Raw genomic sequence first — 26,566 nt, 5'->3', positions numbered from 1 at the left:
GCAGGTGGATCCATTCACCTAAAGAAAACGCCTGCAGAAGCTCAAGAACTCATTGACATGGTTGCTAATAACCAGTTCATGTACACTTCTGAGAGGAATTCTGTGAGTAATGGGACGCCTATGAAGAAGGGAGTTCTTGAAGTTGATACTCTGAATGCCATATTGGCTCAGAACAAAATATTGGCTCAGCAAGTCAATATGATTTCTCAGAGTCTGAATGGAATGCAAGCTGCATCCAACGGTACTCAAGAGGCTTCTTATGTAGAAGAAGCTTATGATCCTGAAAACCCTGCAATAGCAGAGGTGAATTACTTAGGTGAACCTTATGGAAACACCTATAATCCATCATGGAAAAATCATCCAAATTTCTCATGGAAGGATCAAAAGCCTCAACAAGGCTTTAATAATGGTGGAAGAAACAGGTTTAGCAATAGCAAGCCTTTTCCATCATCCACTCAGCAACAGACAGAGAATTCTGAGCAGAATCCATCTAGCTTAGCAAACTTAGTCTCTGATCTATCTAAGGCCACTGTGAGTTTCATGAATGAAACAAGGTCTTCCATTAGAAATTTGGAAGCACAAGTGGGCCAGCTGAGTAAAAGGATCACTGAAATCCCTCCTAGTACTCTCCCAAGCAATACAGAAGAGAATCCAAAAGGAGAGTGCAAGGCCATTGACATAAGCACCATGGCCGAACCTGTAAGGGAAGGAGAGGACGTGAATCCCAAGGGAGAAGACCTCCTGGGATGTCCAGTGATCAATAAGGAGCTTCCCTCTGAGGAACCAAAGGACTCTGAGGCTCATCTAGAGACCATAGAGATTCCATTAAACCTCCTTATGCCATTCATGAGCTCTGATGAGTATTCCTCTTCTGAGGAGAATGAGGATGTTACTGAAGAGCAAGCTGCCAAGTTTCTTGGTGCAATCATGAAGCTGAATGCCAAATTATTTGGTATTGAAACTTGGGAAGATGAACCTCCCTTGTTCATCAATGAACTAAGTGATCTGGATCAACTGACATTGCCTCAGAAGAGACAGGATCCTGGAAAGTTCATAATACCTTATACCATAGGCACCATGATCTTTAAGGCTCTGTGTGACCTTGGTTCAGGAATAAACCTCATGCCCCTCTCTGTAATAGAAAAATTGGGAATCTATGGGGTACAAGCTGCTAAAATCTCATTAGAGATGGCAGACAATTCAAGAAAACAGGCTTATGGACAAGTAGAGGACGTGTTAGTAAAGGTTGAAGGCCTTTACATCCCTGCTGATTTCATAGTCCTGGATACTGGAAAGGAAGAGGATGAATCCATCATCCTAGGAAGACCTTTCCTAGCCACAGCAAGAGCTGTGATTGATGTGGACAGAGGAGAATTGATCCTTCAATTAAATAAGGACAACCTTGTGTTTACAACTCAAGGATCTCTCTTTGCATCCATGGAGAGGAAGCATAAAGAGCTTCTCTCAAAGCAGAGTCAAACAAAGCCCCCACAGTCAAACTCTAAGCTTGGTGTTGGGAGGCCACAACCAAACTCTAAGTTTGGTGTTGAACTCCCATATCCAAACTCTAAGTTTGGTGTTGGGGAGTCTCAACAAAGCTCTGCACATCTGTGAGGCTCCATGAGAGCCCACTGTCAAGCTATTGACATTAAAGAAGCGCTTGTTGGGAGGCAACCCAATTTTTATCTAACTATATTTTTCTTGGTTATATGTCTTTATAGGTTAATGATCATGTGGAGTCACAAAATAAATATAAAAATTGAAAACGGAATCAAAAACAGCAGAAGAAAAATCACACCCTGGAGGAAGCATCTGCCTGGCGTTCAACACCAGAACAGAGCATGGTTCTGGCGCTGAACGCCCAAAATGGGCATCATCTGGGCGTTGAACGCCAGAATTGCACCCTGGAGAGGAGCTGGCGCTGAATGCCCAGAACAAGCATGGTTCTGGTGTTCAACGCCAGAAATGGGCAACAAATAGGCGTTGAACGCCCAAAATGGGCTCCAACCTGGCGCTGAACGCCCAGAGTTGTGTGCAAAGGCATTTTGCATACCATTTAATTATATTGATGTGGTGACAATGCTTCTCGTTTTCTGAATGAATGCTTGAACAGTGCATATGTCTTTTGAAGTTGTTGTTCATGAATGTTAAATATGTTGGCTCTTGAAAGAATGATGACAAGGAGACATGTTATTTGATAATCTGAAAAATCATAAAAATGATTCTTGAAGCAAGAAAAAGTAGCAAAAAACAAAGATTGCAGAAAAAAAAAGAAAAAAAATAGCGAAAAAAAATAGAAAGAAAAAGAAAAAGCAAGCAGAAAAAGCCAAAAGCTCTTAAAACCAAGACGCAAGAGCAAAAAGCCAGTAACCCTTAAAACCAAAAGGCAAGGGCAATAAAAAGGATCCCAAGGCTTTGAGCATCAGTGGATAGGAGGGCCTAAAGGAATAAAATCCTGGCCTAAGCGGCTAAACCAAGCTGTCCCTAATCATGTGCTTGTGAGTGGTTTTTATCAACTCTTTACCCACTTATTCATACTATTTGCATGGTTTTACATTTGCCTTCCTAATTATGTGCTTTGATTGAAAACATGCTTCTTTGGCCTTAAGTTCCCTATGTTTAATCCTCTCTTATTACCATTAGATGCCTTGATATGTTTGTTAAGTGATTCCAGAGATTACAGGGCAAGAATGGCTCAGAGGATGGAAAGGAAGCATGCAAAAATGGAAGGAATACAAGAAATTGGAGAAATTGCTAAGCTGTCCAGCCTGACCTCTTTGCACTCAAACGGCTATAACTTTAGCTACAGAAGTCCAAATGATGCGGTTCCAGTTGCGTTGGAAAGCTAACGTCTGGGGCTTCAATTTGATATATAATTTGCCAAAGCTTCACTGACGTTATGTGATGCAAACGCGTGAATGACGCGCCCGCATCACATCTGCGAATTGCAATCCGCTCGAACGCATGGAAAACGCCTCCGCGTCACTTTTCGGCGACCTAAACGTAACAGAAATTGCAGGGGGTGATTTCTGGGCTGTTTTTGACCCAGTTTTCAGCCTAGAACACACAGATTAGAGAGGCTATAAAGTGGAGGAATGCATCTATTCATAATCATGCTTTCACAATACACAATTTTAGTTTTAGATGTAGTTTTTAAAGAGAGTGGTAACTAGGATAGGAATTCTGATTTTCATACCTTGCCAAGAGTTTTATTAGATATTAATTTATTAATTCCTGCAATTTATTTTCCTTGTTTAAGTTACCTATTCCTCACTCTCAAAACCCCCAATTTACAAGACTCATAACCAATAATAAGAACACCTCCCTGCAATTCCTTGAGAAGACGACCCGAGGTTTAAATACTTGGTTATCAATTTTAAAAGGGTTTGTTACGTGTGACAACCAAAACTTTTGTAAAAAAGGTTGATTGCTTGGTTTAGTAACTATACTTGCAACGAGAGTTTACTATAACTTCTAAACCATCAATCTTCCTCTCTTCAAAATGGCGTCGTTACCGGGGAATTGCAAACGTGTGCCTTATCATTGGTTATTGTCAATATTTACTTTTAAATTAATTTTTTCGAAAAAAAAAATTTCATATTTTTATTTTAAAAATTTTTATCTTATCCTATCTTATTTTAAAAAAAAATTCAATTTTCAATTTCCAATTTTCAAAATTCAATTTTCAAAATTTAAATTTTTTTCAAATTTTTATCTTATATTGTTGACTTTTTCAAAATTCAAATTTCAAAATTTAAAAAATTCAAATTTAAAATTTCAATAACCTTTTAATTTAAATTTGTTTTTATTTTCATTTTTAATTTTTATTAGCTACCATGAATTCTCACTCCTCTCGCTTTGACTTTGGTTCTAAATCTGTTGAAAGAAATGGAAACTATAGCAGGAATATACATCAAGGCCTAAGCAATCAAAGATGGATGGAGCCAAAAGGATCTGATCAACCCTTTAGGCAACAACACCCTCCAAAATATCATGGGCAAGGACCACTCAACACTGCATACCAAGCTGATAGATATGGTGGTCCCCTTGTATTTACCAATAAGCCCCACCCTGTGCTTATAGACCGTCCTCTCAACATAGCTTTGAACCACCAAACTCACAAGCCCCTTTACACCATTTACCTCCATATGACCCTAACCCACTTCCACCATACCAACCACCTTATGAACCATATGAACCATATATAGAACCACCCCAATTCCAACCCAATTACTCCCAAGAACTACCACCTCCATATGCACCATATCCATATCTATCAATCCAAGAGCCTTATGGTCCTACTTATGATATCCAAGCGCAACAAGAATCACAGGATCGTCACAAGGAAATAGTGGATCAGTTTCTTGCAACCCTTCACCAATTGAATCAAGTATTAAATCAATTATCTTCCCGATGTTCGGACACTCAAGAAACCCCATGGCTTCATGTGGACAATCTAATGAAGAACGTAGCATGAAGGAGATATTAGAAACTCCAGTGGACAGTACAGAGCATGACTTTGTACTGGAACAAGTGGAGGAAGCTGTAATTATTGAAGAGGAAGAAGTGGTTGCAGACTTAGGAGATGCTGACCCTCCATGGGAAAGTCAAGTTATGGAACCTCCTTCCAAGGCAATTGAAATTGATGCTGAGGAGGGTGTACAACCTCCAAGGCATACCCTGGTTGAAGACTTGGAAGAGGTTGATAAAGAGATAGAAATTAAAGAAGAAGAAGCACAACCTCCCATGCCCTTGGTAAGTAATGAATAAGAGATTGAATTGGAAGAAAGCTACCAAGAGGAAGAGGTTGAAATTAAAGAAGTTTGCAAAGAGGTGGAAGTTGTCAAAGAGCACAAGGGAGTGGAGCTTGAAATCACCTTGCCAAAGGTATTGGAGACCCCTCTGCCTAAGTTGCCATCATCCTTCACAACATTCAAGTGGGTAAAATTCATATCCCTTAGCTTTCTAATTCCACTTAAATATAGGCTACTGGAGACGGATGGTCAACTTAGAGCTCTTTGTGGCATTAAGAGTAAGAGGAAGATGGTCAGTGGTAAATTTTGTTCTGCAAGGTTCATTATGGTTGGAAGCTTTAAGTTTAAACGCAAAGGTTGGTATAAAGCTCAACTGAATGGGTCTAGGAAGCTGTTTGGATGTCTCAGTGAGAATTCCGACTGTTCACCACCCAAGTGGAAAAATGATGATCAACCCAAAGACGGGTGTAAAAGCAAAGTTTGGGATCCTGGAGTCTGTTCTGACATTCAGAACACTGGAAGCCTGAGAACCTGTTTAAAACTGCTTAAGGGCTTTACGTGCCTTGTTTGGGATCCCGGAGGCTATTGGAATTACAAATATTGGTGGAGATTCCTGGATGAGTTCAAGCACAAGCCGCCATGACAAGGAGCTCACCAAATGTCCAACTTAAGGACTTTAACTAAAAGTACTAGGTGGGAGACAACCCACCATGGTATGATCGTTCTTTTTTCATTTTTATTTAGTTTTATTTGTTTTTGAGTTTTATTTTATTTTATTGTATTGAACCTGGAATTTTGCATAACATTCATATTAGCATTGCATTCTGCATACTGCATTATAAAAAAAAAAGAACGCACGCTGCCGCGTCCGCGTCACATGTGCGTTGTGAAGAAGAGAAATCGAACAGAGTGTCACGCGATAGCGTGGCTGGAGGCGTGCCTTTAGCACAAATCATCCCACGCGACCGCGTCACTGACGCGTCTGCGTCACATGGGGAACGGGCCACCTATGCGAACGCGTCACCCACGCGGCCGGGTGACCTGAATATCGACGTGAAAAGGGTGCTTGATCGAAAGTTGTGCTGGAGTGGTGATGGACTGGTGCTAAACGCACAAGCCCTACGACGCGACCGCGTGACCGACGCGACCGCGTCATATCCTAATATTGGCCACTCACGCGATCGCATAACCCACGCGATCGCATCACCCGAAATTTGTCAAAATAAGATTTCGAACAGAAAGTTGTGCGAGTGCGAGGCTGCCCTCGCGCCAGTAGCATAAACGAGTCACGCACCGCGTGATCGACGCGACCGCGTCAATCCGAATAAGCGCAAGTCGCGCGACCGCGTGCCCCCGCTTCCGCGTCGCTCACGCCGCACAGCTCATCCAACTCTGCCAAAGTATCTTATATTTTTCTTTTCTAAATCCTTATTTTTTTATCTTTTCTTATTTCTTTCTTCTTTATTTCTTATTTTCTTTCTCTTCCATTCTATTTTATTTAATTTATTTGCATACCTTTATTCATTGCATCATTTTCATTGGTGTTGAAAATTTATTTACTTTACCTGTGGCTTATTAAAGGAATTGTTTGACAATTATATATTACTTTTTAAAGGGTTGCTTGCATGCTCAATTTAATACTTTCAATAGCTTATTTACCATGCTTGCTATGTGTTTTTGAAAAAGCCCGTATGGCATTGAGCACTATTTTTAGATTTCTTTTATTCTACTACTCTAAATGCTTGCTTTTCACAAAACCTTTGTATATTTTATTAATTAAATATAATTGTTATTACAAATATGTTGTTAGTTTGAAAGGCTTGGTAATCTCACTGGGACATTAAATGCTTGATCTATGCTACTCATGCCTTTGCCTGCATGCCAATAAACACCTTGCATTTAATTGTCATCATATGCACTTGCTATATTTCCATTTATGATTTTTTTTCACATGTAGTCATGACCATGTGTTAACTTCATTCATCTTTTAATGTGCATTGATTACCACCTTACCTATCCTCTTCCTTGCTCTATCCCTTTGAATACAAATTACTTTCTTTTTCCCTTTTCAGGATGGCTACTAAGAAAGGTAAAGAGAAATCTACTCCTAAACCACCGGTAAGGAAAGGAACAAAAAGAGCCCCAGCTGAGGAACCACAACCCCCATCCACCTGTACATCTTAGCATGCACCGAGGACGGTGCAATCTTTAAGTTTGGGGAGGTCGATATCGATCTCCATGGGTTAGTTACTCTTCTATCTCAACACCAACGGTTTATTTTCCTTGTTAGTTATTGCATTTGCATGTTTTATTGCATATTTATTTGATTTTATGCATATTTTACCACTTGGTTGAAGTAATATATTTCTTTTTCAAGAAACCTTTTAGAACATTTCACTAATTTGAATAAAATTTAATGTTACACTTGTTTGAAGAAATATTATATTGGAACATGGTTTAGAGCTCGAATACACAAAACCTGTGAGATTTTGAGCTTATTTGAATTGGTTGCATTTTACCAACCAATATTTTATTTTTGGTGTGTGTTTTTCTCTCTAAAATTGTGATCTTTGTCTTGCTTAATTCTATATTTCCATGGTTTGATGTATGCATACACTTACATGATTGAGGCCTTTGTTTCACTGAGCTTACATACCCATATGGCCTTAACCCTTCATTATCCCTTGCAAACCAATGTTGAGCCTATTATACCCCTTTGTTCTTTACTTTAGAACATCATTAACTCTAAGCGAAAGATAATAATGCCCTTAATTTGAATCCTTGGTTAGCTTAGACTTGTGAGAGTGCTCATGAATTAAGTGTGGGGAAATTGGAATTGAAAACATTTGATTTGAGAATTGAGTATGTTAGAATTTTCTGAAAATGTGAAAGAAATGTTTAGGACATGTTCATGCATTCAATAATTTAATCATATGCATTGAAAAAATAAAAGAAAAAAAATATATATATAATATGAAAAAAAAATAAGAGAAAAAAAAGCAAATAATAAAAAGGGGACAATATGCCCCAAAGTAAATGGTGAAAGCAATGCATATGTACTGTACTTGAAATGAGAATGCATGAATATGTGGAAAACATTTTTAATGGATAGTTAGATGTTGTATTATGATTACATGGATTGTCTAAGTTAGGTGGAAAGTTTAAGTTAATTAAAATTTTCAGATTTTAGTCCACTTGACCAAATACAATCCTACCTTGACCCTAACCCCATTACAACCCTTAAAAGACCTCTTGATTTCTGTATTTGTGCATTAAATTTTTGTTGATTGGTTGAAGAAAATCAAGCCTTAGAAAGCAAGGTTAGTAGAGAATTGAGAGAATCGAACCTTAAACACTTGAGTGATTAGAGTGTAAACACTACCAGTGAGGGTTCGATGCTCAAATTCCTTGTTCCCTGCTTTCATGAGCTATTTTCTTCTTGCAAGTCTATTTGTACTTCATTTTCATGGTTTGGATTAGTGAAATCTAGTTCATATTTCTTCTTGAAGGATTTATTTACTTTTAACTAACTAGGTAGAAACATTTTGCATGTAGTTGCATTCATATAGATAGGTTGCATTTCATACATTCTTACTTTCCTCTTCATCCCTTTATAGCTTCTCTTGAGCTTAGCATGAGGACATGCTAATGTTTAAGTGTGGGGAGGTTGATAAACCACTATTTCATGGTTTATCTTGTGCTCAATTGAGTAGTTTTTATCAACTCTTTACCCACTTATTCATAATATTTGCATGGTTTTACATTTGCCTTCCTAATTATGTGCTTTGATTGAAAACATGCTTCTTTGGCCTTAAGTTCCCTATGTTTAATCAGCTCTTATTACCATTAGATGCCTTGATATGTGTGTTAAGTGATTTCTGAGATTACAGGGCAGGAATGGCTCAGAGGATGGAAAAGAAGCATGCAAAAGTGGAAGGAATACAAGAAATTGGAGAAATTGCTAAGCTGTCCAGCCTAACCTCTTTGCACTCAAACGGCTATAACATTAGCTACAAAGGTCCAAATGATGCAGTTCCAGTTGCGTTGGAAAGATAACGTTCGGAGCTTTGATTTGATATATAATTTTTTATAGCTGCCCCGACGTTAGGTGATGCGAACGTGTGAATGACGCGCCCGCGTCACATCTGCGAATTGCAATCCGCGTGAACGTGTGGATGACGCTTCCGCGTCACGTTCCCGCGACCTGAACGTAACAAAAATCGCAGAAGGAAATTTCTGGGCTGTTTTTGACCCAGTTTTTAGCCCAGAACACATAGATTAGAGGCTATAAAGTGGGAGAATGCATCCATTCATAATCATGCTTTCACAATACACAATTTTAGTTTTAGATGTAGTTTTTAGAGAGAGAGGTTCTCTCGTCTCTCTTAGGATTAGGATTTAGGACTTTTATTATGTTTAAGCTATGATCTCTTCAATCACAGGTTCAATGTTCCTTTTATTTATTTTTCCAATTTAATTTATGAACTTTTCCATGTTACATTTGATATCTTTATTAGTGCAACTTGAGAAATTTCAGAATTATGATTGCTTTCTTTTATTTATATAAATAATTTAGATTTTTTCCTTTTGGCTTTGGTTGAGTCATTGGAGATACTTGAGTTATCAAACTCATTGTTGATTGAAAATTGGAATTCTTCAAGAATTAATTCGAGTTCCAATAACTCTAGCCTTTCCCAAGGAAAGACTAGGACCTGAGGAATCAAAATTAATTCATCCACTTAACTTACCTTCATAGTTAGAGGTTAACAAGGTGGGAGAAAAATCCAATTCTCATCACAATTGATAAGGATAACTAGGATAGGAATTCTGATTTTCATACCTTGCCAAGAGTTTTATTATATATTAATTTATTAATTCCTGCAATTTATTTTCCTTGTTATTTAAATTACCTATTTCTCACTCTCAAAACCCCCAATTTACAAGACTCATAACCAATAATAAGAACACCTCCCTGCAATTCCTTGAGAAGACGACCCGAGGTTTAAATACTCGGTTATCAATTTTAAAGGGGTTTGTTACTTGTGACAACCAAAACTTTTGTAAGAAAGGTTGATTGCTTGGTTTAGTAACTATACTTGCAACGAGAGTTTACTATAACTTCTAAACCATCAATCTTCCTCTCTTCAAAATGGCGCCGTTGCGGGGGAATTGCAAACGTGTGCCTTATTATTGGTTATTGTAAATATTTACTTTTAAATTGATTTTTTCGAAAAAAAAAATTTCAGATTTTTATTTTAAAATTTTTTATCTTATCCTATCTTATTTTAAAAAAAAAGGAATTCAATTTTCAATTTTCAATTTTAAAAATTCAATTTTCAAATTTTAAATCTTTTTCAAATTTTTATCCTATATTGTTGACTTTTTCAAAATTCAAATTTAAAATTTCAATAACCTTTTAATTTAAATTTGTTTTTATTTTCATTTTTAATTTTTATTAGCTACCATGAATTCTCACTCCTCTCGCTTTGAGTTTGGTTCTAAATCTGTTGAAAGGAATGGAAACTATAGCAGGAATATGCATCAAGGCCTAAGCAATCAAAGATGGATGGAGCCAAAAGGATCTGATCAACCCTTTAGGCAACAACACCCTTCAAGATATCATGGGCAAGGACCACTCAACACTGCATACCAAGCTGATAGATATGGTGGACACCCTTGTATTTACCAACAAGCCCCACCCTTTGCTTATAGACAGTCCTCTCAACATAGCTTTGAACCACCAAACTCACAAGCCCCTTTACACCATTTACCTCCATATGACCCTAACCCACTTCCACCATACCAACCACCTTATGAACCATATGAACCATATATAGAACCACCCCAATTCCAACCCAATTACTCCCAAGAACCACCACCTCCATATGCACCATATCCATATCCATCAATCCAAGAGCCTTATGGTCCTACTTATGATATCCAAGCGCAACAAGAATCACAGGATCGTCACAAGGAAATAGTGGATCAGTTTCTTGCAACCCTTCACTAATTGAATCAAGTAATAAATCAATTATCATCCCGACGTTCGGACACTCAAGAAACCCCATGGGTTCATGTGGACAATCTAATGAAGAACGTAGCATGAAGGAGATATTAGAAACTCCAGTGGACAGTACAGAGCATGACTTTGTACTGGAACAAGTGGAGGAAGCTGTAATTATTGAAGAGGAAGAAGTGGTTGCAGACTTAGGAGATGCTGACCCTCCATGGGAAAGTCAGGTTATGGAACCTCCTTCCAAGGCAATTGAAATTGATGCTGAGGAGGGTGTACAACCTCCAAGGCATACCCTGGTTGAAGACTTGGAAGAGGTTGATAAAGAGATAGAAATTAAAGAAGAAGAAGCACAACCTCCCATGCCCTTGGTAAGTAATGAAGAAGAGATTGAATTGGATGAAAGCTACCAAGAGGAAGAGGTTGAAATTAAAGAAGTTTGCAAAGAGGTGGAAGTTGTCAAAGAGCACAAGGGAGTGGAGCTTGAAATCACCTTGCTAAAGTTATTGGAGACACCTCCCCGTAAGTTTCCATCATCCTTCACAACATTCAAGTGGGTAAAATTCATATCCCTTAGCTTTCTAATTCCACTTGAATATGGGCTACTAGAGACGGATGGTCAACTTAGAGCTCTTTGTGGCATTAAGAGTAAGAGGAAGATGGTCAGTGGTAAATTTTGTTCTGCAAGGTTCATTATGCTTGGAAGCTTTAAGTTTAAACGCAAAGGTTGGTATAAAGCTCAACTGAATGGGTCTAGGAAGCTGTTTGGATGTCTCAGTGAGAATTCCAACTGTTCACCACCCAAGTGGAAAAATGATGATCAACACAAAGACGGGTGTAAAAGCAAAGTTTGGGATCCTGGAGTCTGTTCTGACATTCAGAACACTGGAAGCCTGAGAACCTGTTTAAAACTGCTCAAGGGCTTTACGTGCCTTGTTTGGGATCCCGGAGGCTATTGAAATTATAAATATTGGTGGAGATTCCTGGATGAGTTCAAGCACAAGCCGCCATAACAAGGAGCTCACCAAATGTCCAACTTAAGGACTTTAACTAAAAGTACTAGGTGGGAGACAACCCACGATAGTATGATCGTTCCTTTTTCATTTTTATTTAGTTTTATTTGTTTTCGAGGTTTATTTTATTTTATTGTATTGAACCTGGAATTTTGCATAACATTCATATTAGCATTGCATTCTGCATACTGCATTATAAAAAAAAATGCACGCACGCAACGCGGCAGCGTCGCTGACGCGTCCGCGTCACATGTGCGTTGTGAAGAAGAGAAATCGAACAGAGAGTCACGCGGTAGCATGGTTGGAGGCGTGCCTTTAGCACAAATCATCCCACGCGACTGCGTTGCTGACGCGTCCGCATCACATGGGTAACCGGCCTCCCACTCGACCGTTTCACCCACGCGGCCGCGTGACCTGAATATCGACGTGAAAAGGGTGCTTGACCGAAAGTTGTGCTGGAGTGGTGATGGACTGGTGCTAAACGCACAAGCCCTACGACACAACCGCGTGACCGACACGACCGCGTCATATCCTAATATTGGCCACTCACGCGATCGCATGACCCACGCGATCGCATGACCCACGCGATCGCATGACCCACGTGATCGCGTCACCCGAAATTTGGCAAAATAAGATTTTGAACAGAGAGTTGTGCGAGTGCGAGGCTACCCTCGTGCCAATAGCATAAACGAGTCACGTGACCGCGTGACCGATGCGACCGCGTCAATCCGAATAAGCGCAAGTCGCGCGACCGCGTGCCCCACGCGTCCGCGTCGCACGTGCCGCACAGCTCATCCAACTCTGCCAAAATATCTTATATTTTTCTTTTCCAAATCCTTATTTTTTTATCTTTTCTTATTTCTTTCTTCTTCCTTTCTTATTTTCTTTCTCTTCCATTCTATTTTATTTAATTTATTTGCATTCCTTCATTTATTGCATCATTTTCATTGGTGTTGAAAATTTATTTACTTTACCTGTGGCTTATTAAAGGAATTGTTTGACAATTATATATTACTTTTTAAAGGGTTGCTTGCATGCTCAATTTAATACTTTCAATAGCTTATTTACCATGCTTGCTATGTGTTTGTGAAAAAGCCCGTATGTCATTGTGCACTATTTTTAGATTTCTTTTATTCTACTACTCTAAATGCTTACTTTTCACAAAACCTTTATATATTTTATTAATTAAATATAGTTGTTGTTACAAACATGTTGTTAGTTTGAAAGGCTTGGTAATCTCACTGGGACATTAAATGCTTGATCTATGCTACTCATGCCTTTGCCTGCATGCCAATAAACACCTTGCATTTAATTGTCATCATATGCACTTGCTATATTTCTATTTATGATTTTTTTTCACATGTAGTCATGACCAAGTGTTAACTTCATTCATCTTTTAATGTGCATTGATTACCACCTTACCTATCCTCTTCCTTGCTCTATCCCTTTGAATTCAAATTACTTTCTTTTTCCCTTTTCAGGATGGCCACCAAGAAAGGTAAAGAGAAAGCTACTCCCAAACCACCGGCAAGGAAAGGAACAAAAAGAGTCCCAGCTGAGGAACCACAACCCCCGTCCACTTGTACATCTCAGCATGCACCGAGGATGGTGCAATCTTTAAGTTTGGGGAGGTCGATATCGATCTCCATGGGTTAGTTACTCTTCTATCTCAACACCAATGGTTTATTTTCCTTGTTAGTTGTTGCATTTGCATGTTTGATTGCATATTTATTTGATTTTATGCATATTTTACCACTTGGTTGAAGTAATATATTTCTTTTTCAAGAAACCTTTTAGAGCATTTCACTAATTTGAATAAAATTTAATGTTACACTTGTTTGAAGAAATATTATACTGGAACATGGTTTAGAGCTCGAACACACAAAACCTGTGAGATTTTGAGCTTATTTGAATAGGTTGCATTTTACCAACCAATATTTTATTTTTAGTGTGTGTTTTTCTGTCTAAAATTATGATATTTGTCTTGCTTAATTCTATATTTCCATGGTTTGATGTATGCATACACTTACATGATTGAGGCCTTTGTTTCACTGAGCTTACATACCCATATGGCCTTAACCCTTCATTATCCCTTGCAAACCAATGTTGAGCCTATTATACCCCTTTGTTCTTTACTTTAGCACATCATTAACTCTAAGCGAAAGATAATAATGCCCTTAATTTGAATCCTTGGTTAGCTTAGACTAGTGAGAGTGCTCATGAATTAAGTGTGGGAAAATTGGGATTGAAAACATTTGGTTTGAGAATTGAGTATGTTAGAATTTTCTGAAAATGTGAAAGAAATGTTTAGGATATGTTCATGTATTCAATAATTTAATCATATGCATTGAAAAAATAAAAGAAAAAAAAATATATATATATAATATGAAAAAAAAAGAAAAGAAAAAAAAGCAAATAATAAAAAGGGGACAAAATGCCCCAAAGTAAATGGTGAAAGCAATGCATATGTACTGTACTTGAAATTAGAATGCATGAATATGTGGAAAACATGGTTAATGGATAGTTAGATGTTGTATTCTGATTACATGGATTGTCTAAGTTAGGTGAAAAGTTTAAGTTAATTAAGGATTCAGATTTTAGTCCACTTGACCAAATACAATCCTACCTTGACCCTAACCCCATTACAACCCTTAAAAGACCTCTTGATTTGTGTATTTGTGCATTAAATTATTGTTGATTGGTAGAAGAAAAGAAAGCCTTAGAAAGCAAGGTTAGTAGAGAATTGAGAGAATCGAACCTTAAACACTTGAGTGATTAGAGTGTATACACTACCAGTGAGGGTTCGATGCTCAAATTCCTTGTTCCCTGCTTTCATGAGCTATTTTCTTCTTGCAAATCTATTTGTACTTCATTTTCATGGTTTGAATTAGTGAAATCCAGTTCATATTTCTTCTTGAAGGATTTGTTTACTTTTAACTAAGTAGGTAGAAACATTTTGCATGTAGTTGCATTCATATAGATAGGTTGCATTTCATACATTCTTACTTTCCTCTTCATTCCTTTATAGCTTCTCTTGAGCTTAGCATGAGGACATGCTAATGTTTAAGTGTGGGGAGGTTGATAAACCATTATTTCATGGATTATCTTGTGCTCAATTGAGTGGTTTTTATCAACTCCTTACCCACTTATTCATGCTATTTGCATGGTTTTACATTTGCCTTCCTAATTATGTGCTTTGATTGAAAACATGCTTCTTTGGCCTTAAGTTCCCTATGTTTAATCCTCTCTTATTACCATTAGATGTCTTGATATGTGTGTTAAGTGATTCCAGAGATTACAGGGCAGGAATGGCTCAGAGGATGGAAAGGAAGCATGCAAAAGTGGAAGGAATACAAGAAATTGGAGAAATTGCTAAGCTATTTAGCCTGACCTCTTCGCACTCAAATGGTTATAATTTTAGCTACAAGGATCCAAATGATGTTGTTTCAGTTACGTTGGAAAGCTAACGTCTGGGGCTTCGATTTGATATATAATTTGCCATAGCTACCCCGACGTTAGGTGATGCGAACGCGTGAATGACGCGCCCACGTCACATCTGCGAATTGCAATCCGCGCGAACGCGTGGACGACGCCTCCGCATCACTTTCCCGTGACCTGAACGTAACAAAAATCGCATGGGGCAATTTTTGACCTATTTTTGACCCAGTTTTCAGTCCAGAACACACAGATTAGAGGCTATAAAATGGGAGAATGCATCCATTCATAATCATGCTTTCACAATACACAATTTTAGTTTTAGATGTAGTTTTTAGAGAGAGAGGTTCTCACCTCTCTCTTAGGATTAGGATTTAGGACTTTTATTATGTTTAAGCTATGATCTCTTCAATCACAGGTTCAATGTTCCTTTTATTTATTTTTCCAATTTAATTTATGAACTTTTCCATGTTACATTTGATATCTTTATTAGTGCAACTTGAGGTCTTTCAGAATTATGATTGCTTTCTTTTATTTATATAAATAATTTAGATTTTTCCCTTTTGGCTTTGGTTGAGTCATTGGAGATACTTGAGTTATCAAACTCATTGTTGATTGAAAATTGGAATTCTTCAAGAATTAATTCGAGTTCCAATAACTCTAGCCTTTCCCAAGGAAAGACTAGGACCTGAGGAATCAAAATTAATTCATCCACTTAACTTACCTTCATAGTTAGAGGTTAACAAGGTAGGAGAAAAATCTAATTTTCATCACAATTGATAAGGATAACTAGGATAGAAATTCTTATTTTCATACCTTGCCAAGAGTTTTATTAGATATTAATTTATTAATTCCTGCAATTTATTTTCCTTGTTATTTAAATTACCTATTCCTCACTCTCAAAACCCCTAATTTACAAGACTCATAACCAATAATAAGAACACCTCCCTAAAATTCCTTGAGAAGATGACCCGAGGTTTAAATACTCGGTTATCAATTTTAAAGGGGTTTGTTACTTGTGACAACCAAAACTTTTGTAAGAAAGGTTGATTGCTTGGTTTAGTAACTATACTTGCAACGAGAGTTTACTATAACTTCTAAACCATCAATCTTCCTCTCTTCACTACCCCTTCTCCCCGACTCTTCCACATCCGATGAGGAGGATCATGAGGCAAAGCACGAGGCAGAGCACGTTGAGGAGCCATTTCAGTAGGAGGCACCGCCGCAGACGCAAGCTGCTCAGGATACTCAGCAGCCTCCCGAGGAGCCAGTACCCCAGAGTGAGCACCAGCTAGAGCCAGAGGCGACTGTTGACCCTCACCATGAGCCCGATCAGTAGCATCGAGGACGATGCTTCATCTTAAGAGTGGGGAGGTCACCTTCGTCGCCGTCGGTGGATTCGGTGAAATTTTCGGACACTATCTTTTAGCCTATGTTATTTCGCTCTATTTTGCACCTTTTGGATCATTGTATATATTAGTATTGTGGATTGTGGATACTTTTGTTTAGATTGTGGATTTTACACTTTCGCTTTATATATGCACTTTTTCTTTATATAGTTATTTTAGCTTGTTTCAGCTTTTGGTTGTGATTGGAAAAAGTATTTTGGATTGTTGAAACCTAGTTGACCTTCTCGTATAAAAAAATGTGTTTTGATTAAAAAGGGGGTAAACTAAGGAAATTTTGAAATTTTCTAGATCACAACATTGCATTAGAATAAGCTTAGTCAATATGATAAAATTTTCCAAGAAATTCATTTTGAGGGCACCACCCCAATTGATTGAAATTCTTTTTATTACTTGCTTGAGTTACATATTGTGGAACATGATTGTTGAGCAAAGAACACAAGCTTGTGAGTTTTGAGCCTTAATTGTGTGGTTACATCATATATAACTCTTCTATTCTTGTGTGCATTATTCTCTTCCTATGAGTGTAATCTTTGATTTTTTTTATTCTTTATGTCCATTATCGTGTGTATACATGTATTTATATGATTGAGGTCATTGTTCAAATAGCTCACTTACCCAAATAGCCTACCTTTTATCTTCCATTGTTAGCCAATTTTGAGCCTATGCTTAACCCATTTGTTCTTAATGCTAGCACATTACAAGCCTAAGTGAAAAATAATAAATGTCCTTAATTTGGATCTTTGATTAGCTTAGGCTAGTGAGAGTGTTCATCATTTAATTTGGAAGAGTTGGGAACATTGGATAGAGATAAAAGTGTGTTGGTGTTTATGATGAAAATTTGGGAATTGGGTGCATACTCATACATTAAATATGAAAACCATATGCATTGGTACTTGCATATACCTTAAAAAAAAAATTTTTGCAATAAAAAGGGGACAAAATGCCCCAAAGTTTCAAAGTTCGATAAAAGTCAATGCATATGGGTGGTGATCAAAAAGAGAATACATGAATGTGTGTGAAAAGTTAAGAATGGGTAGTTAGGTTTGTTTAGAATTGTATAGGTTGTCATAGGTTAGGTGGAAAGTTTAAGTTAATCAAAGATTCAAACTCCTAGTCCACTTGATTATATGCATCCTTACCTTGACCCTAACCCCATTACAACCTATGGAAAAGTTTTCATGATGATTGTGTGCATAGATGAAGTAACTGTTGATTGTTAGATGAAAAACAAATATTGGAAAGCATGATTAGGGGAGAATTGAGTGAATCAACCCCATACACTTGAGTGCCTAGAGCGGATACACATCCGGTGAGGGTTCGATCGCTCAATTACATGTTTCCACCCATGATCATCCTTTCTTGAAAGTTTGAAAAGTCTTTCAATGCTTCAATTCAATTGAGGGTTTGATTGATTACCATTGCCTTAGCCCTTGTACTTGTATGTGTATTTCTTGGAAATTGATTTATTTTGACCAAGCAATTGCATTCATTTAGATAGATTGCATATAGATAGGTTACATTTAGTTAGTTTGCATTGAATAAATGTTGATACCCCTTTGCTTCTTTCTTGATTTTAGCATGAGGACATGCTTGGTTTAAGTGTGGGGAGGTTTGATAAACCCCGATTTTGTGGTTTATCTTGTGCTTATTTTAGGGGATTTTATCACCTTTTTCCCACATTTATTCAATGAAATAGCATGGTTTTGTAATTCTCCCTTAAATTGTGCTTAAGTGTAAAAACATGGTTTTTAGGCCCTTAATTTAGTGATTTTAATTCACTTTAATTCCATTCGATGCCTTGATGTGTTTGTTGAGTGATTTCAGGTTCATAAGGCAAGTATTGGATGGAAGAATTGAAGAGAAAAGCATGCTACAAGGCAAGTATTCAATGGACGCGCAAGCGTACAAGGCGCGCGCACACAGAAATGGCATCGCATGGCGACGCGTACACGCGGATGAGAAAAATGGCCAAGTGACACGCGCACGTGGCGCGTACGCGTCGATACTCGCACGTGACCCATTTAAAGGCAAAACGCTGGGGGCAATTTCTGAGCTGCCCAGGCCCAAATCCAACTTGTTTTTTAGGGTATTTCATGCAGAATTGAAGCCTAAGCAAAGGGGGGAGCACCTAGTTAGTCAACATGAGCCTTTAGTTAGTTTTCTAGAGAGAGAAGCTCCCTCTTCTCTCTAAAATTAGGTTAGGATTAGGTTAATCTCTTGTAGATTTTGAGTTAATTACTTGATTTCATTTTGTTCCCTTCACAATTTCTTGTTTCCACATCTTGATTCTCTTAGTTGTAGTGTTAATTTTCCTCTTTGCTCTCTTTTGTGATGATGAACTCTTGATGGATTTGGATCTCTTTTATGAAATTTATGTTTGATATTCTTTTAATTGTTGATTTGAGTTGTGAATTTACTTTTCTTGCAATTGGTAGTTGGTAGATTTATTATTCTTTTACTTTTACCATGCTTTCCATTTGTACCCACCAAGTGTTTGACAAAATACTTGGTTGGGATTTAGAGTAGATTTGGAGCATTCTTGGCTTGGGAAAAGAAATTGGGCAAACTTGAGTTATTAATACCCAATTTAGATTGGTGATCTAGAGTTGTTAGTTAATATCATTTTCAATGACTCTAATCTCTTGCTAATTCAATTAGTGAGTTGATTAGGATTTTTGACTTGAGATTAACTAGTCTTGTGTGACTTTCTCTAATGGAAGATAACTTACACCTTCTTCCAACATTGGGGATGATGAAATAAGATAAATTCTTGTTAAGTATTGTTATGATTAATGACTAGGATAGAACGCCTATGATCTCAACCTTGCTATGAATGTCTCTCTTTATTAACTGCTTCCTTTAATTGCTCTCTTTAGTTTTCTTGTCATTTATTTTATTGCCCTTTTTATCAACTAAACCCATTGTCCTTCATAGCCAATAATTGACCATTTTATTGCAATTCCTTGTGAGATGACCCAGAGTTTAAATACTTCGGTTAATTGTCATTGGGGTTTGTACATGTGACAACCAAAATTTTTGCATGTGAGGATTCTTTGTCGGTATAGAACTATACTTGCAACGAGAATTCATTCATTTGAGGAAATTCTATACCAAACGAGAGACCAAGCATCAGTACCCTAATGGATGCATTGGGGCATCTCCTAGCCCAAATAGGCTATTTGGATATGCTCTGAGTTCTTTTTCTTGCAAACCGAGCTTGTCGAAGGCGAATTTGAACAGTATATCCGCAGAGCTTCCTTGGTCAACTAGTGTTCGGTGGAGGTTGGCATTGGCAAGTATTCTGGTGACTACTACGGGGTCATCATGCCCTGGGATAATGCCAGCGGCATCTTCATGAGTGAAGGTGATATTGGGGAGGTCGACCGACCTGTCTCCTCCTCCAACATGGTACACCTCCTTAAAGTGTCTTTTGCGCGATGACGTAGAGATCCCTCCTCCTATGAATCCTCCATTTATCATGTGAACATGCCTCTCAGGGGTGTGAGGGGGACGTTCAGCTCGTCCGATCTCTTCATCCCTTCTTCTCTTCTTTGATTCATCTGTTTTGTTGGCAAGGAACCTGTCTAGTCTTCCTTCCTAGGCTAGCTTTTCTATAATGTTCTTTAGGTCGTAGCACTCGTTGGTAGGGTTCCCGTAGACTCGGTGGTATTCGCAATACTCTATCCGACTTCCTCCTCTTTTATGTTTAATCGGACGAGGGGGCAGGATCTTCTCAGTGTTGCATATATCTCTGTAGACATCCACAAGGGACACCTTGAGGGGAGTGTAGTTGTGGTATTTTCTAGGTTTTTCAATAAGCTGGTCTTTTTTTTTCCTGGACTCTTTATCTTTGTCTCGAGGTGGGTAGGAGATGTCGGGTGCTTTTTGGATATGGAGTGGCTAAAGGGTCCTTCTCGTAGGCCATTGATGAGACCCATAATGGTTGCTTCTGTTGGCAGACTTTGTATGTCCAAACATGCCTTATTGAATCTTTCCATGTAGCTTTGGAGGCTCTCCCGATCTCCCTACTTAATCCCTAACAAGCTTGGGACATGTTTGGCTTCGTCTTTCTGGATAGATAATCTAGCTAGAAATTTCTTGGCGAGGTCATCAAAGCTTGTTATTGACCTTGGCAGTAAACTGTCGAACCACTTTATTGACGTCTTGGTCAAGGTTGTCGGGAAAGCTTTACAATGGATTGCGTCTGAGGCATCCGTAAGATACATCCGACTTCTGAAATTGCTGAGATGATGGCTCGGATCAGACGTACCATCGTACAGGGTCATGTCAGGGGACTTGAAGTCCTTTGGAACTTTAGCTTTCATGATCTCCTTAGTGAACGGATCTCGGTCCTTGTGAGGGCTATCTTCATGGCTGGTTCGAGTGGTCTTGGTTCTGAGATCGGCTTCGATCTTTAGGAGCTTGTCCTCCAACTCTCGACGCCGTCTGGTTTCTCTCCGAAGGTCTCGTTCAGCCTCTCGCTGTCGGTCGGCTTCTTGTTCAAGTTGTTTAAGTCGATGTTGCTGCTCATGGATAGCTCCCAAGATTTCGGTGTTTGGGGGTTGTTTATCTCCCTTATTTTGAGGCATATCCTTTGGTATGGTATCCGTGTTCTTGTGCGGTGTTCTGTCTTCCAAGCCAGAGTTATGATCATTGTCAAGGTTGTCTTCCATGATGGTAGGATGACTTCCAGGTTCTCTAGCAATGGCGCCAATGTTCCGAGGGTTACCTAAAACTGAAGGCCGATCTCAGATCGTGTCTGACTTGCTGGACTTGGTGGTGCTGTCAATCCTTGATCAGCAGAGGGTGGTGGTACCTGCAAGAGACTCCGATGCTTAAGTTAGCACGGGCTTTGAGCAGGTTTCTTGTGTAGAATCAGAATATGAGTTATACCTGGGTGCTCCAGTGTATTTATAGTAGTGTGGAGTGACCTTCCTTGAGATAAGTTAGTTATCTTATCTTATCTTTTGTGGGTGGGTCCCCTTATCTTTAGGCCAACCGCCTTTAAGTGGGCTGTGATCTTCTGTTTTGGGCCTACTTAGGCCCTTGTAGCAATTTGGCCGAGCTCTTTGAGAAGAGGTCGGTGTTGACCAACCTTTATAAGAGGTTGGTCGTTTTTGTCTTCATCTAACTCGGATCATGTAACTCAACCCAAGGAATGAACAGTGGTGGGTTCAGTGGACACTGCCTTGACTTCTCCTTTCATTAAAGTCTCACTGGATGAGTATAAATACTGATTGTTGGCGACTGTCTCAATGAGTTCATCAGCTTCTTCAGTTGACTTCTTCATGTGTATTCACCCACCAGCAGAGTTATCTAGGGACATCTTGGCCATGTCCATGAGTCTATAATAGAAAATATCCAACCTAACTCAATCTGAAAATATTTTCATGGGGCATTTTCTGAGCATTAGCTTGTACCTTACCCAAGCATCATGAAGGGACTCGCTCTCCCCTTGTTTAAAGGTCTGAATGTCTAGTCTCAGCTTAGTAAGCTTCCTTGGGGTGAAATATTGGTTCAGAAACTTGTTCACTACTTTACTCCATGTGTTCAGGCTTGCTCTGGGCTGAGCATCCAACCACCTCTTTGCTTGGTCTTTTCCAGCAAATAGGAAGAGCAGCAGCCTGTAGACGTCAGGGTCTACTCCGCTGGTCCTCATAGTGTCATAGATCTGCAGGAGGTTAGTAATAAATTCAGTGGGTTCTTTGGTGCACGAAATTGAACTCGCACAACTTCACCGGCAAGTGCACTGGGTCGTCCAAGTAATACCTCAGGTGAGTGAGGGTCCATCCCATAAGGATTATTAGATTGAGCAAGTTGTAGTTATCCTGCAGATCTTAGTCAGGCGAATAGAAGGATAGTTGTTGTTGTTGAATGCGCATAAAAGAAAGGAGTTAAGAATTAATGTGAAAACAGTAATAAGAAATCAGTTAAGGCTTTGGAGATGCTTTATCTTTCTAGATTAACAAGTCTTACTGGCTACTTCAACAATGGATAAGTCGTTCTATGGAAAAGTTGTAAGTGATTAACTCATGTCCTCTCATCAAGTCAATCTCCTCTAAACCATAGCAAAGCTGTCAGAGTTTAACTCGTGTCCTCTCATCAAGTTAATTCATGGTCGTTCACTATGGCCGAGGATGAAGCCCACACAATTCATTTTCCTTTATGATCCTACTCAAAATACCACAAACAAGATCAAATCTTCCAGATCAGAGAATGATGCTCCATGATTCTAGCCTTAATGCCACAAGAACCTCATCACCCATAACTAACCAGATTATATGTCACGTATCCTCAATTAGCACAGATGAAGAACTCATGTAGAGAAAGGGACATACCGGTCTCATTTGGATGAAGAACGACAATACATCATAGAATGTGATCAAACATATATTGAAATAGAAACAGTAATATTAATAATCCATAGGAATCAGCAGAGCTTCTAACCTTAACCTAAGAGGTTTTGTTGCTCATAATTTATAGAGAAAACCTAGATATGAAAAGTATGATACAAATTCCAGATAATCCTAAACCTAAGTGATTTCCTCTTTAAATAGGAGATGCTAATCTTAAAAGATGTTAATTTAAAATTAAAAAGTACAAAGATAAACTAGACTAATCCAAAGAGTGCGAAAATCCACTTTGGGCCCACTTTGGTCTTGTGCTCATCCTAAGCCTGGCGTTCAACTTGGAGTTTGGGCATTGAACTCCAGCTAGGGGGTGAACGTGCTGTTCCCATGGTCCTTTGGTGGCGTTGAACGCCAGTTTTGGGCATTCAACACTGGGCCTTAATCCTTCTTGGGCGTTGAACACCTGATGTGGGCGTTCAACGCCAATTATGGGCAGTGATCTGGAAGAGAAGTATAGATTATCATATATTTCTGGAAAGCTCTGAAAGTTAAGTTTTCAACGCCATTGAGAGAGCATCAATTGGACCTCTGTAGCTTATGATATGCTCGTTAGAGTGCACGGAGGTTAGGATCTGACAGCATCTACTATCCTTTCTTCAGCTCTGAACAAGACTTTGCGAATCTTGCTATTTCTGCCCAAAAATCACCTATAATCATAGGAAAAACACAAAAACTTAACGTAGCATCCAAAAAGTTATTTTTGCACTAAAACATACTAAAACTTACTAAAATTAATAAAATCTAACTGAAAATAATATGAAAATGCAATGAAAAAGCGTATAAGAAATCCACTTATCACAACACTAAACTTAAACTATTGCTTGTCCTCAAGCAACCAAAAATTAGAATGGACTAAAGAAGAGTAAAATACATAAGGTCCCAGAGTTGTCAGTGAAGCTTATTTCCAATTATTGAATGGGGCTATTAGTTTTTTATTCTTGAATAGTTTTAGAATCTCACTTTCTATTGAAGCTCAGAAATGTTGCCATCTCTTGGAACTAGAATCCAGATGATATTATTGATTCTATTCTTTTAGTTTTTCATGATTTTTGAACACAGCTTCTTTTTGGTGCTTTGCACCTTTGAGTGTAGTCGTGACTCTAAGTGTTTTGTTTTCAAGTATTACCACCGGATACATAAACGCCACAGACACTTAACTAGGGGAACCCTTTGGATTCAAATTTAGCTTTGCTTAAATTTCAGACAGTGATGCCCAGAGTTCTTAAGCGTACTCTTTAGCTTTGGATCACGACTCTAATTGCTCAGTCTCAAGCTTTTTATTTGACAACTTCACACCACAAACATTTAGTTAGGGATAGCAACTCATTTGAACTTTTTAGGCCAATTTTGACCCTCCTAACTATTGATGCTCAAAGCCTTGGATCCTTGCTCTTGTATTTTCTTTATTTTTCTTTGATTTTTTTGCTACTTTTTCTTGCTTCAAGAATCAATATTTTTTATTTTTCAGAGAATCAATAATACTTCTCTAAATTCACCATTATTCAAGAGCCAACATACTCAACTCCAATATCAATCATGCACAGTTTTTCATACATTCAGAAGGTAAAGATAAGGCCACCACATCTTAAATAATTGGAATAACTCATGATATAACTGGAAAATTTATGTACCTTTACTATTCCTTTTTCAATAAATCTTTCTTTTAAGCTTAATGATGGATACATAAGATATCTTATAACATAACACAGAAACGAAAATAGTACTAGAAAAAAAACATAATACTAAATGTGATCATGCACTAGAATAGAAAACAGACGAAAGTAAAGTACAAGGAAAATAGAAGTAACATAGATAAATGGAGAATGAAACGTGACCACCGCAGTGACGGCGGCTACTGCTCCCTCCGATGAATCCTCTGGCATTTGGGCTCCTCAATATTGCGCCCCTGTCTCAGTTTCTCCTCTCTCATGATCCTCTGATCCTTCCTTATCTGATAGAGGATGACAGAGTGATCTTGATGCTCTATCCTTAGCTGGCCGACGGATGAAGTTAGATCCCCTAGAGATGTAGTCAGTTGGTCCCAATAGTCATGGGGAGGAAAGTACATTCCCTGAGGCATTTTCAGGATCTCAGATGGAGGCGGTTGAATATGCTCGTGCTGAGGTCCGTGTGTAGGCTTGATGAGCGGATAATTTATACGCTTTTTGACATTATTTTTAGTATGTTTTTAGTAGGATCTAGTTACTTTTAGGGACGTTTTCATTAGTTTTTATGTTAAATTCACATTTCTGGACTTTACTATGAGTTTGTGTGTTTTTCTGTGATTTCAGGTATTTTCTGGCTGAAATTGAGGGACTTGAGCACAAATCAGATTCAGAGGTTGAAGAAGGACTGCTGATGCTGTTGGATTCTGACCTCCCTGCACTCAAAGTAAATTTTCTGGAGCTACAGAACTCGAAATGGCGCGCTTCCAATTGCGTTGGAAAGTAGACATCCAGGGATTTCCAGCAATATATAATAATCTATACTTTGGCCAAGAATAGACGACGTAAACAGGCGTTCAACGCCAGCTTTCTGCCCAAATCTGGCGTCCAGCGCCAGAAAAGGATCCAAAACCAGAGTTGAACGCCAGAAATGGATCAAAACCTGGCGTTCAACTCCACAAATGGTCTCTGCACGTGCAACACTCAAGCTCAGCCCAAACACACACCAAGTGGGCCCAGGAAGTGGATTTATGCATCAATTACTTACTCATGTAAACCCTAGTAGATAGTTTATTATAAATAGGACCTCTTACTATTGTATTAGATATCTTTGGACGCCTGGTTCTTAGATCAGATATCTGCCTAACTGAGATTTGCAAGGTGACCATAGCTTGCTTCATACCAACAATCTCCGTGGGATTCGACCCTTACTCACGTAAGGTATTACTTGGACGACCCAGTGCACTTGCTGGTCAGTTACACGGAGTTGTGAACTGTGGTTTTGGCATCATGTTTTTGGCGCCATTTCCAGGGAAATAAAGAGCAATGAACTTTACATAATTAAAGTGTAATCACGATTCCGCGTACCAAGTTTTTGGCGCCGTTGCCGGGGATTGTTCGAGCCTGGACATCACAATTTCGTGCACCAAGTTTTTGGTGCCGTTGCCCGGGATTGTTTGAGTTTGGACAACTGACGGTTCATCTTGTTGCTCAGATTAGGTAATTTTCTTTTTGTTTTCTTTTCAAAAATTTTTCAAAAAAAAAAATATTTCTAAAATATTCTCATCTGTTTTCGAAAATAATATAAAAATGTTTTCAAAAATTTTATTCAAAAATTTTTAAGAATGAATTCTAGTGTTTCATGAAGCATGGCTGGCTGTAAAGCCATGTCTAATACGACTGTAGGACATGTTAGACGTGTCATGTCTGAGTTACATACTAAAGCTTGGCTGGCTATTAAGTCAAGCCTGACCCTTTGATTGGAGCTTTAGAGCATAAGATTCCTGGAATTCATATTAAAAATTTTGGAATCCTTATTTTTCTCTTTCAATTAATTTTTCGAAAAATCCAAAAAAATTAGAAAATCA

This window comes from Arachis ipaensis, chromosome B06 (assembly GCF_000816755.2).
Source record: "Arachis ipaensis cultivar K30076 chromosome B06, Araip1.1, whole genome shotgun sequence".
NCBI lineage: Eukaryota > Viridiplantae > Streptophyta > Magnoliopsida > Fabales > Fabaceae > Arachis > Arachis ipaensis.
Note: the sequence above shows the minus strand (reverse complement) of the source record.